This window comes from Wyeomyia smithii, chromosome 2 (assembly GCF_029784165.1).
Source record: "Wyeomyia smithii strain HCP4-BCI-WySm-NY-G18 chromosome 2, ASM2978416v1, whole genome shotgun sequence".
Taxonomy (NCBI): domain Eukaryota; kingdom Metazoa; phylum Arthropoda; class Insecta; order Diptera; family Culicidae; genus Wyeomyia; species Wyeomyia smithii.
In genome coordinates this window covers 31,611,837-31,631,822 of record NC_073695.1, presented here as the reverse complement: position 1 = coordinate 31,631,822, position 19,986 = coordinate 31,611,837, and the positions used below count along the sequence as shown (strand labels likewise).

The following is a 19,986-nucleotide window of genomic DNA, read 5'->3' as shown; positions in this document are numbered from 1 at the left end:
ATACCACTCTATGACCTATTTCCGTAATGGCGAGATGAAAAATCAAGCCTAAACAGAACGGAACAACTGTGTTGTTTGAAGAAAAGCAACACACGATTTTCAAGCACTCTTGCACATAAATTTCTTGGTTGATTGAACCTTTCGCGATGAAAATGTTGCTCTTCAAACCACCACAACCCAAAATCAAACATAAGGCATGATACATGTAATTTCATAATAATTAACTTGGTGAATGCATCCGCTTTACTTATACGTTATTTTGAATTCAATTTTAGAAAATTAGAAAATGAACACTAATTCATACAATGAATCTACTTGATTTTATTCTCGAACTTTTGAAGGAGAAATGTGAGACAAATTTTTACATGAAAGTTTAGTTTCAAAGAATTCTTTCGGTTTCAACACTTTTGAGAATAATGATATTTAAACCATGCAGTATGATTTTAACGGTATTTTAAATCATAAAACCTTTGACGACTAACTTTTCAAATGCATCTGTTTTTGAGATATATTAATATGAAGTTTAAAATATTTCAGTTTTTTTTATGAAAATACATTTTTTGTGAGGTATTTGTGGTTCTCCAGCAACAAACACAGATTTATTGTATCATAAGATCGATATAACACAACTCATTCTTTGTCATCAGAGAGATTAGATCAACAATTGAGGTTTTGAAATTTACTAAGCTAACCATACACACTTATGTGTGGTTCCAACAACAGATTTAACACGGTTGAAAAAAAAAATTATGATAACTTGTATTCCAATAAACCCCACAAATTTGTGAGTGGCTCCAACTGCCTTCCTTATGTCAGTATAAATCAGATCTACATCGTGTAGTACAGTGTTTTACAGTTCACTGGAATATACCACTTACTGTGAGTAGCTCCAACAGCGTAAAGTTATATGTTGATTCGAAAATTGAACAGTTTTGTGCTCTAGGGAAACCAATCACACACTCGCGCGTGGCATTTCAATGTCTGTTAGTTGAAATCAATACCAAGCATAACAAAGCTATGAGTGCTTCTCTAATCAGCTGACTGAACGGAGAATAAACTGTAAATAGTTCAATAAAATCGGTCATAAATTATATGTATGATAGCCATGCTTGTCTTTTCTCCTCAGAAAACCTCTAGAGTGCAGGAGAACATCTTGCACTGCGGAAACAACTGCTGTCACACCAAAGAGCAAATCAACGCTCATGCTAGAAGAGAGCGACAAACGATTTTCATCTGTTGAGCTACCTGAACGCACTGCGGTGAAATCTGAAATCTCTTTCTTGCGAGACAATGAACTATAGTATACTTTCTCACACGTGTGGACATCACGCACAATAATTACACTGCAGAGCTATCTGCGGTGCGTTTCACAGTTGGTTTCTTGAGCATGGCAGAAGAGTAAAAGAGATTGGGAGAAAAAGAAATAGACTGCGTTGCTCGTGCCGGTCGAATTTACTCTGGTGGAATTCGTTTTCGCAGTGTACCTACACGAGGACTACATTTTTGCCCGGTAGGTTTTTTTCACCTTCCGGACTTCTCGCCAGTGGACACTGTTGTGTACTTCTGCGTTTTCTCTGTAGAGTAATTCACCCCTCTTGTTTCTATCAGATGTGGGGTGAGCTGGAAGTGTGTTCGTCTCTCTGTAGGCTGATTGAGACACTTTGGAGTGGAGAAAGAAACAGTGTGGTGAAAGCATTTGCTACACGCAGGTACGTACTGAAAGGAAAGTGCGCGGTGAATTTCTTCTCCTCTCCTTTCACATACTGAGGAGAATGACAAGCATGATGATAGCATCACTTATCAAAGTGAATCCTGACCCAACATACTCTTCCCTACTAACAAAAATCTCGTTCCTGTGACCTTTGTGGAGATGCAGAGGTTAACACGGTCTCCAAATAGCAAAGGATACACTCACACCCCATCCCTGTTTCCAGCTGATTGCAAGGACGTGGCCGGCGTCGTTATTGACCTTTCAAAGTGTTGAGTCACTAAAACTTGTGCAATGAGAATGGTCGGGGACACTCTCAACCCCATTCAGTTGATGCAATTTTACTGATTCGGATCAATCGCGGAGAGCAACCATTGATATGTGCAGTCAGTCAAGCTAAGCTAAGCTAAGAGATATTAGATGAATTATTTAAAAGTTAAGGTTATGTTCACGTTCACGGAGATTTATTTCCATTCCATGGGTTGGATAATTTAAAGGATAGGAATAATCGCAAATTGTCAAAAGTCATGAGGAGTTTACTTACTTAAAAATAAAAACCTAACTTTTTTCAAGAGATAGATGTTTTATTTAGCAAAGTTATATAAAATTTAAAAATATGAAACTTTGTTGAACAAACAAAATTCCTATATTCATTGGGTACAAAGTAATAAGGCATATTATATGGAAGTTACTTAAAATTTAGTTTTTTTTGTATTTAACTTTTGTTAGTTGCTCCTGAACTTTTCCTTGTAATATTATAGCATATTTTAGCATATTTTTTCGATAACTTTAAGAACGCATGAGGAAAAAAGTGGTTTGGGACAAAATGGAACTTATAACGGTTTATAGTACTTGAGCTGAACTTTGAGGAAAAGTATTGACGTCATGATTCCACTTGCCGCTTTTTATCATGCACGTTCTTCTAAGCCTAAAAACAAGCTGAAACAAGCTCAGGTTTGGAAGGAAAAATACGGGACATGTAAGGTCTTCGACAAAACCATGTGTTTTATACGCCATAATGCTTCTTTATAACAACATTGTTTGGAAATGCAGCTAACAAACGTAAGTACAAAAAACTTAATTTCAACTAACTTTTAAATGAAATTCTCTGTAACTCTGCATTCAACGAAGATAGGAATTTTGTTTACTCACCAAAGTTTCATGTTTTTACATGCTCTAAAGCTTCGCCAAATTAACCATTCCTTCATCTCTTAACACAAAAAGTTAGTATTTTCAATATATGAAAACCTGCTGTAACATATGGTCGCCGTACTCAAATATTGGTGAAATGGGACAAAAGAAACCTATAACAGGTTGTAGTAGCTAAACTTTAAGAAAAAGTATTGTCAACATGATTCCACTTGCTCCTTTTTATTCGTAAGATACGTTATCGACAAAATAAGCTAAAATATGCTATAACTTTACAAGGAAAAGTCCTGGAGATGGGTGGTCTTTGGTAAAACTATGTGTTTTGTGTGTCTCCGAGCAACGTGTTCTTGTGAAATGCAACTTGCAAAACTTGAGTACAAAACACTACAAACCCTCTAGTCTTGAATCTAAAATATAACCTTCCATCTGTGAAAAACTAAGTTTGCTTAGCTTCACTTAAAAAAAAAACGGTCGGTTTTCGTACATAGGCCATTTGGCATGGAAACGTTCTTGTGTGAAAATGTCTGATTTTGTGCCAAATAATCATTATTTGCGGGAAGTATTACTTTTCTTATTCAATTCAGAGAAAACAATGGCCGAAGCGCTTTGAGAGTTTAAATTGTTAAAAAGTCTATGGAAACCGTGCTCTAAGTAAAACAACGCGCCGTGATTGGTTCCGTTGTTTTAAGACGGTAATTTAAAAACCTTCGAAGCTTAATTGGAAGATTTGCTACATGGAGATTCATGTAAAATGCAGGAGCAGCTTGCTTCGGTGTTAGAAGTTACCCACCAAGCATTTCCAAGCGGTTTTTTTTACTCTCGCTTATTTTCCGTCGGTCTAGTTCCGCCACTGTTGTTGTACCAATCACCGATGCCCAGGGAAGCGACTCCACCCAGGACCCTAACTCACGAACCGTTGATTAACGGACCGGCGCCAACGGCTTTACTTCCTCATGCGATGGAAGGCGTGATCCCAAGGATTTTTCGCCTCAGAAATTTCCCGGTGTCGGCTAGGATTGAATCTAGACCAGTTGGGTTGGTTGTAAGTGGATCACGCCACCCCACAACCATCGACACCTATGTTGGCGTTGGGATTACTATATTCAGTTCAAAATCGTACTCAACGTTTTCTCGAAGTAACATTTTTTCAATCTCCTAATTTTTCAGATCAGATTGATCTATTTTTTTATGTTCTGCAACACTTGAGCAACAATTTTATTAGTCAAGGTCAAAAACTACTGTTGGAAAATGTAGATTGAAGTGCATCGAAAAATTTTATTTGAAAAATGTTTTTCCAAATATTCCATGTGTTCTAAGCGAATTAATATCAAAGAGAACACTTTTGTGTGAATCACTATTCTATCTTATGTTACGAGTAGCCAAGCGATTGACGAACATCAATACAACTTGCACGGTTTTCAAAAATTCCATCTCCAAGGCGTCAATGACCCCAAAATCAAACTTCAATCCTCACTTCCTGTCCTGGGTTTATTATCAGCCAACTCGGCCCGCAAACACAGACGCAAATAGTTCACTGTACAGTGTTGTGTCAACCCGCATTGAATTGATAATAAATCATGTTCGCCGAGCCTTATCGTGTAAACCCATCAGGCCGCTTTTCATTCATTCCAGCGTTCTTTCGTTTTTTTTTTTTTGAGAAAAAAATCACTGACATTCTGGCGCGATGTTAAATACGTTGTTCGATTACGTGTCTCGCGGACCTCACCCAGTCAGTTACGTTCGGGCGAGACTTTCTGTGTTTACTAATTATAATATTTAAACTACCACCAGAAAGAAAACTTGCGCAAATACCGCCCGTGCACGTATGTGAAGGAATTCCGAGCGGGGGTAATACTAGCACCGGTCATCCGAGGTTTTAGCTTGAACCGAAAGGGCCCCGGAGCGGCAACGGGGTTAAACTATAACCAGACAGGGTAGAGGATGGCCGCGACGACAGCCGCTGCTGGTAGCGGTATGTAGTGGGCGAAGTAGAAAAAAAAATACGTTTTGAATGAGCTGAATGAATGAAGCAATTTCATTCATGTTTTCTCGTGGCGCGCGTGATGGCCAATCTCATCGCGATCGACGGTTGTGCGGTGGAGGAGACAGCAGCAGCTAGTAGCGATGAGGAAGGCGACGATGGCCCTTCAGCTGGCTTGCCAACCCTACCACCAGCTGCCGTACCGTAGCCGTCTCATCAAGTGGCATATAATGGCGTATACGCCAGTGCACTGCACACCACACACGCAGCGTTGGCGACCGACGCAATAAGCGTCCGAATGAATGCAGTAATGCACCGTGGTTGCTGTGCGCGGGTAAGAAGGGTAGTGAGGGGTTAAACTATACCTTATACTAACCTACATATGAAGAATGCGAAGGCAGTACGATTTTACTACTGCACGCTGGTGGTTTACGGTTTCTAGGAAAACAACAGTAATCCACTATGCACCGACTGCCGGTGGTGTAATAACACTTCTGCATGTGTGTGGGTTCAAGTTGGACGTAGGTGAAAAACATTAGTTTCCTATTATCGGCAGAGCTGATAGTGGATTTGCATGTTTTGCAGCGCGCTGGTGACGCACTATAAGCACACTTTCAGCGGTAAATCTTTAAACTAGTTGTGCTTTAGCAGAAGGCAGCCTTAGTCTATTAGCTACCGCCACTTCATACAATTACTGACTTTTTATGAAACGCTTTTCTGTGAAGCGGTTCTAAATTTTTGTGATCTGTTTTCACTCTTTCCAGGCTTTTGAGTATTTTTTTTAATAATTTCAATGAGTCTTGGTCATTTTTTGTTTTTCTTCTGCACTTTGAAAACATTTAAAGCATTTTTTTCTTTTATTTTAGTATTTCAAAGCTAATACACACGTGTCGTTTTTTACGCCGAAATCTACGTAACTGCATAGAATCTAAAATCGACCTTAAAAAACTTAATTTGTTGAAAGTTTTCTGAATATTTCTGCTAAATATTTTCGAAAAAGGCTAAAGAGCAATATTAAGTCAACTTGCGAATCAAGATCAAATTCAAGGTAGAAAAATAAACAGATCGAGTGAAATTCGGGAATTGGATTTCAGAAATTTAACCGATACTCAGAATAAATTATAAAATAAAAAACTATTAAAATCATATCGCATAAAACCTACTTTGCTGAAAAATACGCGTATAAAATCAGCATAAATTCCGAAATCAGCACCGAAAAACATAGAAAAAGACTTTAGCGGAAAATTTAATGAACTATTTTCTCGGCGATTTGAACTCAAGCATCAAAAATGTAATTCCCAAATTTTTTCAGGTTTTTCCCAAAAAAATTTTTTTTCGCACCGAAAATCATGATTACATCTGTTTTAGTAGTTCTAGAAGCCACTGTTACAGGAATATACACCATGCTTCGATGGTGCTTTAATTTTGATACAAGATATCAGATTTATGAGAAGGGACCTGAATGACAAAATAAAAAAAATCGCAAAGTATAGACCATGATGAGTAGAACATGGTGCAACGGTTTGATCAAAAAGTAGGCGGGCGGTGAGGTAGCTTTTTTGCGCTGGAGGGATGGAGACGAAACGTCTCTAAGTGACAGCTAGCTACTTTTCGGATAGCAACAGGTCATTTGTTTTCGGATTTTCTTCAGGTGGATAATAGTGGCGAAAAGTGCCATTTTTCTGAGTTTAATGATGTGAAACGTAAGTACATTGCATATTGTTAATGTAATATAATTACACATCATCGTAGAAGAGGCCGAAAATATTTTTTTATTAGAAAAACGTTTGTTTATTTCTTTCAGACGCCGTATTTTAGTACAGTATCAGATTGCTATCACATAGGGTATCGAACGTCTTCGTCAGTGGTTTTCTTCGGCCCCCTTTTGCATAAGATTACTGCAGAAAAACTGCCGAAGAAAACCACTGACGAAGACGTTCGATACCCTACCAACAGCTCCAGCCTGACGTAGCAAAAGCACACCCGACTTCTAGCTCACCCGATCCATCGCCATACCCAATCACGAGGAGCCAGATGATAGTCTTTACCTTTCAACGACCAGTATCCGGTGTCCAGTTCAACTGACCCATGTAGCCAAACACAAGGAACCAAACGACGAGTCAGCAGTCGTCAAGTATGCCCAACATATAACCAGATCGTGACAGTAATGATAGAACTGGTAGTTTGTAACTGGGGCAGCAGGACCTCAGTCAGTCTCAAGCAGAGTTTCGTTGTCGTTTTAGTTAAATAAATCTAAGTGTTTGGGAAAATAATGTACAGGAAATTTTCTTGAATAAATTTAAGTGTTTAGAAATTCTCTCAACTATATATTTTTCTTAACTACATATGTGTTTTATTTATAATTACATGAAGTGTGATGTTATTCGAATGAAATAGCCAAATTGATCAATTTCAATGAGATAATTTATTAACAATAATTCTAACGAGCAGGTCAAACATAATCCGGATATAACATGTTCTTTCGTGAAACATCGCTTACGATAGGTTTTTTTTTTCTATCAGGTACGCTGAGTATAAAAATTTTCTTAGCACATCAAATCGTCTTCCAGCTGATTTATCTCGTAGCTAATTTGCCAGACAAAAAGGAACTCTACAGCGGCAGTTTGGTGCCGTATAGTTCCTTAGATTTGCCGGGTATTGAAATATTCTGAAAAATGAAATGAAAATTTTAGTTCAAAAACTATACAATTTAAGATTTACTGTTGCCTTACCTGGTTGAACTTCAAATTTCGTTAACAGAAAAAACGAGTCCTAATCGATATTTTTTATTAAATAATATGGTTTTTCATTTCCTCACGAGTAAATCCTTGCTACCAGTTGCTACTGTAAACCTTTATCTGCATGTTTTCCAGAAAAGATCCCTGGCAAAATCACATCTATACTTAATTTTACTGCTTCATCCACCACAACTAAAAACTGGACTTTGATAAACAAACCAACTCCATGTCAACTGATTTTTCAACATGGCTGACTATGCCTTTTGACATACCGTTACACCATGTATCTATACATCATGGTATAGACTGTTCCGAAAGTTAGAGATACACTAATGATTAACTGCCAATTTAAATAACGTGCAGTATTCAGTATTCCAAATAAAACAGATGTTGTCATTTTTACTGTTGTTTTGCGCAGATAGGTACCATAAACCGGGGTGACTTTGATCAGCGGAGTAACTTTGATCACTCTACCTCTGTTATAAATTTGTGATAAAAAGCGTTCGAAGAGCATGGGGTTTGTCGTAATCTTCACTGATTGTGTTTAGATATGTGTACATTGCCACTATTCCTGCATTTCTTGCTATTTAAAGAGAGTTTTCCGTGCTAAAATATGAATTTAAAATGAACTGGACTTTGAGCGATTTTCATTGCATACAAACAATCGGTTCAAGCAGATACAAAACAACAAGCTGCGATTCGTAAAGTTTTTCAATTTTGTCTCCAGATTAGCTCTTAAGATACAAAAACATTATCACAACGATCATTTCATAATTATTTTTCCAATTTTTTCTTCAAAGACAATGTTAAGTCTCAATAATCTCAACGGTGTATAACATGTTTGCTTCTTAACGACAACTTAATACGTCATGTAACATGCAACTTTGGACTATTGGATAAGGCATATTCTACGAGGACTAGTTTACGGTGATTTTAAACCCCCTTCCTTTTCCGTGAATATTCGTTCATAAATATTCTACAAATTCTGTATGAGTCTTGGACAAAAAACTGATTTTGAGAGAAGTGTTCCACAAAAAACTCTATTTTGTCGTGTCCAATATTCAGCAATTGTTTTTCTTTTAAAATTTAAAATCGCAATATCCAGCAATTGTTTTTCTTTTAAAATTTTCCACAACTTTGCTGAAGGAAGCAATCTGATATATTGAAAATTAGAAAAAAAATATTTTTTCAGGTGGAGTTATTTTTAGGTGGAGTTATCGAAAAACCAAAAACGTTAAAAGTAAGTCCTTGTTCTATGAACCAATTTGCTGAAGACATTGAGTACAAAAAATCAATTTTTCATAGTCAAATCTAGAACGATTACGATTTGTTGATTTTAGACCACTGTGCACTGTGAGATTTTGAAATAAATCTTTCCACTAATTGTTAATGTCTTGAAATATAACCCTTGGAATGTGTAGAAACTATTTTGGAAGTTATTTCATAAAATGGTGGTTGAAAAACGTGCTTTACAACAAGTATTTCATCGGTTTTATATCACTTATTTGTACTTTACGACCTTCAAAAGGGCATTACTCAAAAATGTACCGTACGATGATTTTGAAATTTAGACCAGAGATTTTGGACGTCATAACGAATCAAATGGTGCACTCAGATTCTTTGGTGCATTACTTTACTTCACTTTCAAGGCGACAGACCGATTAACGATCCAGTGCCGAATCCAGAACACGTCGCAATGTCCCTCGGTCTTGGGCTGCTATCCTCTAATCGCCCCTAACACCTATTTCGCGTGCATCCTCGTCGACAGCACACATCCAACGAGTGCGGGGTCTACCCCGAAGTCGACGACCTCTATCGGGATTCCTGCTAAATATAGCCTTCGCTTGACGCTCATCCGGCATTCTCGCACACATGCTCGCACGCACTACATGCCCAGCCCACTGAAGCCTGCCGTGTTTTATCCGCTTGACTATATCCGCCGATTTGTATGCCTAGTAGAGCGTCCATTTCCCGACTGTTCTTAGCTTCCCGGGATTCGGGAAATATAAATATGATTTCCCAGGAAATCCCGGAGTCCCGGGATGTAAAAGAAATTTTGAAAGAAACGTAAAATAACTGCAATTTATTTAATTTAGAATTTATTGTTGTCACATAAAATAAGAAAAGGAATCGAATTCCCAAAACAATATAAAAAAATGATCAATTCTCGAAAAATGTAATAAAGTTCATTAGTTTGGCTGGTAATTTTTGTTTCACAAACTGCATCAACGAAGATCCTGTAGGAGGACTACTTAGCTTCGACACTTTACGAGGATTTGGGTGTGTAGTTACCGCTTCTTCAGAGGATAGTCGTTTTATGGTGATTTTGTGTTTGTTCTGCAAGTGTCGTAAAAGGCCACTGGTAGATGAACCCTTGCACGAGAGTTGCTGCGGACATTTCAAGCATTGCGCTTCGTTATCGCCGGGCAGCTTCTTGAAATATTGCCAGACTCCTGCCATTTCTGCAATAATGAATAGTTAACTGTAATAATAGATTTGAAACTGCTGCTGGATGACAGACAAACCTTTTTCAATACAATTTTTCACGACTTGTTTTTTACGGCGGTGACAAACTATTAACCCTCTTCCGCTCACAAGGTTTATCATTAAAATTTATAGCTTCACGAGAAAATTCAAGCTGTACACTTTGTAGAATAACTAAAATTATTGTCAACTGTATACAATATTCAACAATTTTGTGGAAAATGCCCAGTGATGCTCTGAGGCAGCATATAAAAGTTTATGGAACAATCGTAAGCACAACAAACTATTTTATGTCAAGATATGATGATTATAATTCTTGGTGCTTTAGAGTCACCATGAGCGGGAAAGGGTTAACTGTTTTCATTCAAGTGCGGAATCTCTAATTAGAAGTTGAAAAAGCTGCAATCAAACTTATAAACTACGATCGCTTGTGCGAATCCTTTCATATTATACTTTCCCCAATCTAGTCTATGTGTTGTAAAACAATGGATTCTTTTCATTGGTGCTACCATTTCTCCTACTAATTGCGTCGTGGCGTGATGATGAAATGATGAATAATGAGAGTGCGTTGGTATGGCATATTCCATTCTTCAATCCTATGAACTACGATCACTTGTGCAAATCCTTTCATTTTTTACTTTCCCCAATCTTGTCTAATGTGTGTAAAACAATGGTTTCTTTTCGTTGGCGCAAGCATTTATCCTACTTCTTGCATCGTGGCGTGATGATTAATTGATGAATAATGAGTGTGCGTTGGTATGGAATATACTTTTCCTCAATCGCATTTACTATAAACTACGATCACTTGGAAAAGTCCTTTCATATTCTACTTTCTCCAATCTAGTCTTTGTGCGTTGGAAGAATAGTATTTTTCGAATCGTCGCATGATGATGAAATAAATGTGCGTTAAATGTCTTCTAATGCGCAAATCGCATTTCTTACACGAATCAAAATATATTAGAGGGGAATAAAAGTAATTCTTGAGCACATGGCTATACAATTTCATTCACCATTGCACAAAAGTGTACAGAGTCTGTAATTTTAAATCGATTTTTCAATATTTCTTATTGAAGAAAATACTTCCCGGGATTTGAATAACTATTTCCCGGAATTCGGGAATTCCGGGAAATTGAAATTTCCCGGGAAATCCATCCCGGGACGTCCCGGGTAAGACGCTCTAATGCCTAGTACACTTCATGGTTCATGCGTCTGCGCTAAACACCATTTTCTAGTTTGCCGCCAAGGATTGAACGCAAAATCCTACGCTCAAAAACACCAAGAGCTCGCCGATCAGCCTCTTTCAGCGTCCATGATTCATGGCCGTAGAGAGCCACCAGAAGAATCAGTGTTTTATAGAGTGCAAGTTTAGTGCACCAAAGAACCGTACAATTCTTTGGTGCATTTTGTTTTATAATAACGGTCTGCGGGAGCACTGCGGCTTGCTTTCCCTAACACGGTCAACAGAATATTATTCCTAGTTTGCCGAGAATGCACTATTAGGGAAAATAAAAGCCTGCTTCTGCTCAAGCTAATCAGTTCACTAGTGGATGATCACTAGCACGGTCCTAACTAAATAGCAGACGAGTAACAGCAATAGTGTCAATGAATACTAGTAGCAGTGGCTGCAACGCGGATATCAGCAACGGTAATGGTAGCAGCGTCAGCGGTAGGTGCAGCGGCATAACTTTCTCTTGTAAAAATCTCCTTTTTTGGAGTGGCGGTAGCTACATTGACCGGCACTTTCTTCAGCAAAGAGCTGCCGTAGTTTGGCAACACACAAACGGGAGTGATGGCAATAAAAATCTGTCATCGGTCAAATTTTTGACGAAGAATTACATCCTACAACACATGTAGGGATACAAATAAATAAAAACGAAAACGTCGAGAGCGTCACGCAAAATGTCCACTTTTAAACGTTTTTGCACGTCAGTTCCCAATCATTTATGCATCCGCCCAAATGCAGAATATTGTAATTTGATTATTTGAACTATTGAAAAATTGACAAGCCTTGTTAAAACGCCGATTTCGTTTGTCGACTTGTCCACTGTTGTAACTGTGTTTCATACTTTTTATTCGTTTCGTGTGTAACTTTCTCCATTTTAATACAGATCTTTTTTCTGCAGGTTTTCTACCCACAAATATTTCTGAATACATGCACATCCATTGAATTGTAAAGATTGCCTTATAAGTAAATGACCAGACTGTTTTACGTTTGCAAAAATTTTTTAACTTGGTTACCGTTTCGAGCCATGACGATTGTCTCAGAAAAGGTTCGAAACGTCGGTGATGAAATCAACGTATTTCATCAATCCCTTGTATCAAATAAAAAAAAACATTGTGCAAAAAGCGATCAACAAACATTGTTTCAAAGGATGGAATCAATATCATCAGAAAAATATTGATTTATTTCATTTATTTCCAATTGCGAATGAGAAAACTAAAGCAACGGTAATATCCCACGCTTCGCTTATACAAAACCTTTTTGCTTATGCAAACCTGCAAATTTACTATGAAAATTTCACTTATGCAAAACTTCAGACCGAATTTACTATAAAAATTACTGAGCACTGCTACTATTAGTAAGTTATATTATGGTATACTCCGCGTTAATATATATGCGCTGTCAGTTCGTTCCATCACTATGAATAACAGTGACGGTAGCCGAGAACTGTTTTACCTAGTTTCAAAGTTTGGGTCGATTAACTTCCTACTCGTATCTTTTCGCAGAGAGATACAGAGTTGTACAGACTTTCAAAATACTTTATACAGACAAGTAAATACTACAAGGTATACAGCCCTAGGGTTGTATGAAATGGTGACGTGAGACTAAACACTGTAATTAGGGGGTTTTTTGTTACAAAATATACAGAGTCTGCAGACAGAATCAATGTGTTTGCTCAGCGACTGTACGTATTTTTATTTTCAGCCTCCCCTGGAAATCAATTTTTGAAATATATTCAACAACACTCGAAAGAATATCGTTCATATTTGGCGATATTATGCCTGTAGTATTTTTTGTGTGCAAACAACATGTATTTGACAAGGCACAAGCATATCGTGCTTGTTAAAGAGCACCAAGAATTTCTCGTAATGCGTTAAAGTCAGAATTAATTTTATATCCTCAAAAACCAAATCCAATAATACTTACGTTATCATAATGAATGGTTTTGTTTTATTTAACTCTGATTAAATCAAATCTATAATATGGATCTTACTTTCAAAATAATATGGAAGCACTTACATTAATGAAGTTGGCAAGCATAAGAAGATATGTTAAACAAAATCATTAACAAGTTCCTACAACTACATTCGCTGTATTACGAAGACAGCTAATATACGTTTATTATGGTTAAGCTTAGAATAATAATATATCATCTAACAATTATGAAATGTAAAAAGAAATTCTGAATGTATCTTAGTAAATAAACCAAAAATTCACAAGCACTCGCAGGCTCTTACGAATAGTACCGCTGCAGTACGAATTGAAGTGTACTGCTGAAATGTACGAGTAGAAGAGTACCGCTGCAATCATAGACGACGAGAGACCTGCGGCTCTTTACTCCACTGGTACTGTTGCTTTTACCAGCATGTTTTCTTTCAAGACATCAGTTTTTATTAGGTTGCAGGCAGGTTTAGAAATTGTTCAAGAATGGGGATTGTTTCAAACTTTTCGGAAAACTTTTACTTTCGAGACATCATATTAGTCTAAGCTCATGGAAGCAAAAATAAATTTACATATTAGGACGGGGAGACTTTGTCAATTTCTATTTCAATGTTGATACAGAGAATATCACAGGGAACGGATGGTGTCCATTCACGTCGTCTCTGCTAGGAATGTTCGCATGTAATTGGTGCATTATTCGCGTAAATTTGTTATTGAAAGTTTTTATCAATTTCACCGCTTAGCAATCAAATTAGAGTGATAACTAGCATATTACAAAATTGTTCTACATTTTATCTATCCAACAACATATTGGTTATTGTTATCCATCATGTGGTTATGCTGTTAAGAACGTTTGAAATCTGACGCAATATTTGCCAGTTTCATTCCAGTTCCAGTTTTACAGAATGCATCCCAGTACAGTAAACAAAGATGTAGTCTCACGTCAAAATTCCGGCATTACTGCTGCCAAGTCGGTTTTTACTAGAAAGTTGAATTCAACTACAAATAAGTATAAAGAGAACGTGCAATCAATGATGGAGAAACACGTCAAATCTTCTAAACATATAAGAATACAGAACTGTCTGCCTGATCCATATGGACTTGGAAATAACTTAACCGATTGGCGTGGAAATTTGTGTGTAGGAGTTTTTGGGGCCTGCATAACTCGGAAACTAATCAAGCAAATGGAACCAAATTTAGATTGGATGTGGATATTTCCGGAAACAACAACCAAAAATGGACGAAACGATGTACAGCAGCCGAAAATCGACTCCAGACGCCATTTCGAAATCCAAGATCGAAACTTTAGGTTTCAACAATATCGGTATTTCCGGAACCATGATAATGCCCAGAGATCAGAAATTGACACCACATGGCATTTTTAAATCCAAGATGGCGACTTCCAGTTTCTGGCGAACAGTCAAAAGTGACCAAATACCACCCAATATGAGTATTTCCGGAATCTAGGATTTCTAAGAAGGCTACTTCCGGTTTTTGGAAAACAGCCAAAAACGATTGAAAATAATGGTCTAGAGAAACATCTATCTTGCATTATATTTATAATATTGTGTTAAAGCGGAAACCTCCAATAGTTTCTTGCGGAGTAGAAATCATTTGTCTCTCTTAAAGCAATGAACAGCTGAAAATATCCGTTCATTACAAAAACAAAGTTCTAGTGAAATGTAATCCAAAAGCCCCAATGCAATAATTATGGAGATGCCTCGTCTTTTTCATCTTAATTATCAACGTTAATTATCTCCATTAATTGACTGAAATTCACGAACATGTTTTTTTAAACAAGGTTTTTTGTGAATTCGAAAATGATGGGTTTAATATGCTATCACCGGGAAAAAGTATTGATTTTTTGCAACTATCATCAGGCTGGCAATTATTCGTTATCTTTTTCTTCCGATAATATATTATACTACCCAAACGTATAATGATGCATGACATTAAACTTATTATCGTAGACTTGTCCTCATTATGAATTTAATTATTTTTTATACCCGCTTGTGAAGATGTTTACCGATCCCGTTGTTAATGGCGTTCCTGGCAAACCACCATCCAATTCCTGCACCGCACAAAACTATTGGAGCCACTCTCCTGTCGGTCAGCCTTCTGTTGGCTGTATTATACTGGGCAACGTTACAGTCGCTCCGCCTCCCAATCAGTCCTAGCTGGTAGGAAGATCGGTGGGAAAAATGTGGAATACCGGAGACCTAATAGTAGTCGAATGCAAACGAATCCTCCAACTTGTTCAACCGCATCGTCTTGTCGGCCGTACCAGTGCATGCACATATTGCATTGTGCAGAGCAGTCAGGAAGGCAAACAGAACATAAAAATATTTCATTCAGGAAAGCGCATTAACTTGTGGTTATACCCCGCTCTATCGCGCTCACCGCTCACCGTGGTGGCATGTGTGAGGAGGACCCGCTTAATATCGCATTGCTGTGTCGCCCGGGTTCGATCAGGAACTGGTAACTGCGAATCGATAGCCACAGCCGACCGGCAAGAACCAGCAAATATGCGCAGACAATATGACCTGTCAAGTATCTATTGGTGTACCTCCGACAATCATTATTGAAAGTCTTTCCTAAGGGTGCCTCCTTAATTGAGAATGTCCGTTCATTAAACCTTGCTGACTTGTTCAGATTTTTTAAACTTGTAAATTAACTTCTGTATAAAAAATATCCTTGCGCAGATTTTTGAAATATGTCACACCCTCGCTGTCGACCGATTCTGTACCGTTAAAGTCTGTGGATCGACTACTCCAGTAAAGGCATCTCCTAGCGACGTTATTCGCACTGAAATTACATTTCGTCGTCTCTTTCCCGTGCGTCATTTGGATATTTTATGTCCCTTCAGCAACCGTCAAGTGCATTTTTGCATCCATTATCGTTTTGGTCGTCTCTTTATGTCGCCGTCATTAGCGCATCGCAACCGAACCTAACGAACAGCGCACCGTGCAGTGCATTGGTTCGATTCCGCAGGGAAACGAATTGCACCTCATCGCACTGTCCGCGTCCGAACTGCACCGCGCAAACAGCGCACGATTTTATGAATGAAAATCCGTCCGTACGCGGCTCGCGATAATCTTTTATGATTGTGATGTTTACTATGAAACTTCCGCTGCAATGTCCTCGTCCCTTTCCGTCCGATTTTCCCCCGGCATTCCGCTCGGTGCATGCGTCTAATATCTGTCTGGCAGAAGCGGCACTCTACTATTTGGCCATCGAGCGAGCGATCGAGCGACCGAAACCAGTGGAAGACGTGCCGTGTCTGGCAGCCAGCCAGCCAGTAAGTCAGTTAGCGGCAACATTGCATTGCATGCATCCGAGCAATAACGCATTATTTTCATCTCGCGGTCCCGGCCTGCAATATGCCTGTCTACCAAGGCTGTGAGATGGTAGCGGACGAAACGGAACTGGAGGGACCCCGAAGCGGAACGCAGGAATGTGTCTTCATTTTAGCTCATCGTCGCGATAAGTAAATAAAAGCAACAACGGAACGCACTTGCGTGGTTGTTGTTTTTTCTGTTTGGTTCTTGTGTATGAGAGAAGGACTCCTTTCGTTTGCGTCCATGGGAAGTGGTAATTGCCAGTAATCGATCAATTGTGGAAAATAATTGGTATGAATAGGTAATTGGGTAGAATTTTCACCTAAAACTCCCTATTTCTAAAATGATCAGCCTTTGCATTTTTAATAAATCTTTTTCCCATCTTCAATACAAGACGATTATTATTTCGAATTTTTCGAACAAATGTTCGAATTCTCGTAAAAGCGCGGAGTTAGAAAAAGTTACGACAATAATAACTACACCAGACTTTTGTCTGCAGCATTCGCATCGCAGGTATCGCATTCAATATCAATAAGGAAATCCACTCCGAATTCCTTTTTACGTTATTTACAGCCCTTCCAATCGATTATCAATCAAACAAATCCAAGTGATTAGAGTGCAGCAATGTAGGTCGACGGTTGCTCCACTGTGAAGTGTTTAATTGTCCCAGATCGCGTGATTTCCAGGACAATTCCTGGTCGCAGCATTTTTGCACAGCTTTGTTCGTTCTCACCGTTATCAGATAGATAGTCGCGTCATAACCCGTTCGCCCATTCTAACGTACTTTAGCAAAGTACGTAATTAAGAGCTCTCCAATGCGCCATCATCCGAGTACTCGCAGAATCAATGTACAACAATAACAACCGATGACCGATAGGTTCTGTACACACATCACAAACTGCGTCAACGATTGTCGCTTTCACTGCCCGGCTTGACTCATTCCGTGTTTATCAGTGAGCGGTTTTCGAGGTAGACCCCACAGGCGTGCAAGAAAAAAAAACAAACGGCTCAACTCCTTGACGATCCCCCAAAGTTTGACCAAAATTGTACCGTCATGACTAAGAACTTTCATTAGACCATGGGTGTTAATTACGTGCCAAATGGGTTAAAACTACGACGTGTGGGATAAGTAAACAACCTAGATGAAACGATGCTACATCATCATGCCACACAACAACAACAGCAACTGAGAAGAGCCAGACTTGGTTAACCAATTTTCTCACCTTTCATTTAGCGTCTGGGTTGATCAGTTGTGGTTCGGCACTCGTGACTCGTTTACCAGTTAGGAATCATTTTCGAAACATCCAATTTTATTTCGTCATTTGTTAGTGATCCTGCTATCCAAGCTCAAAAAAAACTCGATCGCAATTCTCGGCGCCAAAGAAAAGGTGTTACGGCTTCCCCAGGGTTGCAGCACAAAGTTATAGTTTGTATGCATCCCTTTTTAGCTGTCGATAAACTGGCACAGTTAAACGCACCCGAATAAAATGCGCCGATCATGTTGAAAAATCAATCGTTGAAATTTAAAACATGAAAGTTTTATCAAACCACCTCTAAAACAACAAGATTTTAATAGTCAACTTAGTACCCCTTTTTTTCATTTTTTACTAGGGAACTGAAAAAGCCCTCATAAGCGGGCTTCTTTCCGATTTTCGCAGCATCACGAGCCCTTTAAAACTGGTGCGAAACTAGCCCCGTTGCACGATTCCTCTGGGCGAAACCGCTCGACCAGTCGTGTTAGCAGTGAAACATTAATAAAAAATATGTAAGTCTTCGATACAAAAGAAACCGCTACTGGAGAACGATCTAATCGAGATCTCCGCAGGGGATGGAGTCTCGCCTTCGAAAGGGAAAAGATGGGCATGTGTTTTGTATTGAAGAGAGGTCTGATCGCACGTCGGAATGTTAATTAAATCAGCTTGGTAGTGGAGGCTCTTCTCAGACGCTGGTAACCAGAGGCCAGGCAAGCGTAATAGAATGAACGAATTTAAAGATTCAGGCGATGTCGTTTGAAGTTCATGGGAAATCTGACCAAAGTTTTCTCACATATTTGCTGTATATATTCAAGTGCGAGCGATCGTTGGGCGGTAATCCTGCAAATCATCCCGGGACTTTTACAAATACAATGACCAAACCGAGGCGCTGGCAGCCGTTGCTTGCTTGCTGCATGTTGTTACGATCTGAAATCGTGGTATCACCAGACACCCACGTAACGTTATAATTAGTTTTGATAATTATAAGTTTTAGTGTTAGTTAACAATTGGTCGGCGTGCAGCCAAACCGAACCAAGCGCCAAAACATTATTTCGAGTAATCGTTCAAAGTTCAACCCAGTGTTGCCACATTTTCATATGTACTGAAAGGGTAAACATTTTCTCATCTGTACTATTTCTTCCGAAAATCTGTACCAAAATCTGTACCTGTAAATTTTGTGTTGCATGGAAGGTTTACTTTTTTTTTTCTTCATCTACAGTTTATTTGACACGGCACAAATAGAATTCAATGTTTAACGGCGCCAATTATATCTGGTAGCTTACTTTCTAAAGTATCTTAATAACTAAAAGCAAATTTTTTATCCTCGCTGCCGACTACGAGCTGAAACTAAATCTAACTTAAAGCTAGAATATTTTGCATTAAAAGCACAGGTTTGCTGTTTGATGGTTTTCATTGCCATAGGTAAGCAGCATATTAAATTTGTTCCGCTGCTGGGCCGAGATATTACGGACTGGCATATTGGGTTGTTTCCATCGGGCCTTGAGAGTATCGTACGGGTCTGATTGCTGTTTCCGGATCCGGGGTCTCAACGTGTTCTTGTCGTTTGGTTGGATGTAGGCGGAAGGGGATAGGATTAAACTGGGGCGTGGATGGATTTCAGGAAAACGTATATAAGGGACATGTAGGATAGGTCACGGCTCGCCAAGACATCACGAACAGGAACAGCCGGCTGCCTACCTTCGGCCTGCAGGGAAGCTATTAATCTAGACCTGGCGTCACGGTGTACAGGGCATGACCAAACAACGTGCTCTATGTCGTGATAACCTTCACCACAGGCACAGATACCACTCTCCCCGAGCCCAACACGACGGAGATGCGCGTCAAATCTATAGTGATTGGACATAAGCCGGGACATCACGCAAATGAAATCCCGACCTACATCCAACCCCTTGAACCACGGGTTCGTCGATACCTTGGGGATTATGGAATGTAACCACCTTCCCAGTTCCCCCTTGGTCCAAGAATTTTGCCAACTGATGATCGTATTCTGACGTACAAATGCGAAAAATTCATTAAAGGCAATTGGTCTTACATAAATATCACCGTTTGTTGCGCCCACCTTAGCCAAAGAGTCCGCTTTCTCATCACCCGGTATCGAGCAGTGAGAAGGGACCCACGCTAAGGTAATCTGAGTAGATTTTTCGGATAAAG

General features: G+C 38.9%; 1 protein-coding gene and 1 long non-coding RNA gene across 2 annotated transcripts in view; one reads left to right on the top strand and one right to left on the bottom strand.

The window, feature by feature from the left end:
- Positions 1–19,986, bottom strand: part of LOC129726150 (serine/threonine-protein phosphatase 4 regulatory subunit 1-like) — a 345,895-nt gene that overhangs the window by 246,031 nt on the left and 79,878 nt on the right. The window lies entirely within an intron of this gene.
- On the top strand, positions 6,215–7,161 carry LOC129726152 (uncharacterized). Its single transcript, XR_008728255.1, has 3 exons — positions 6,215–6,541; positions 6,643–6,683; positions 6,795–7,161. It is a non-coding gene; the product is annotated as an uncharacterized LOC129726152 (long non-coding RNA).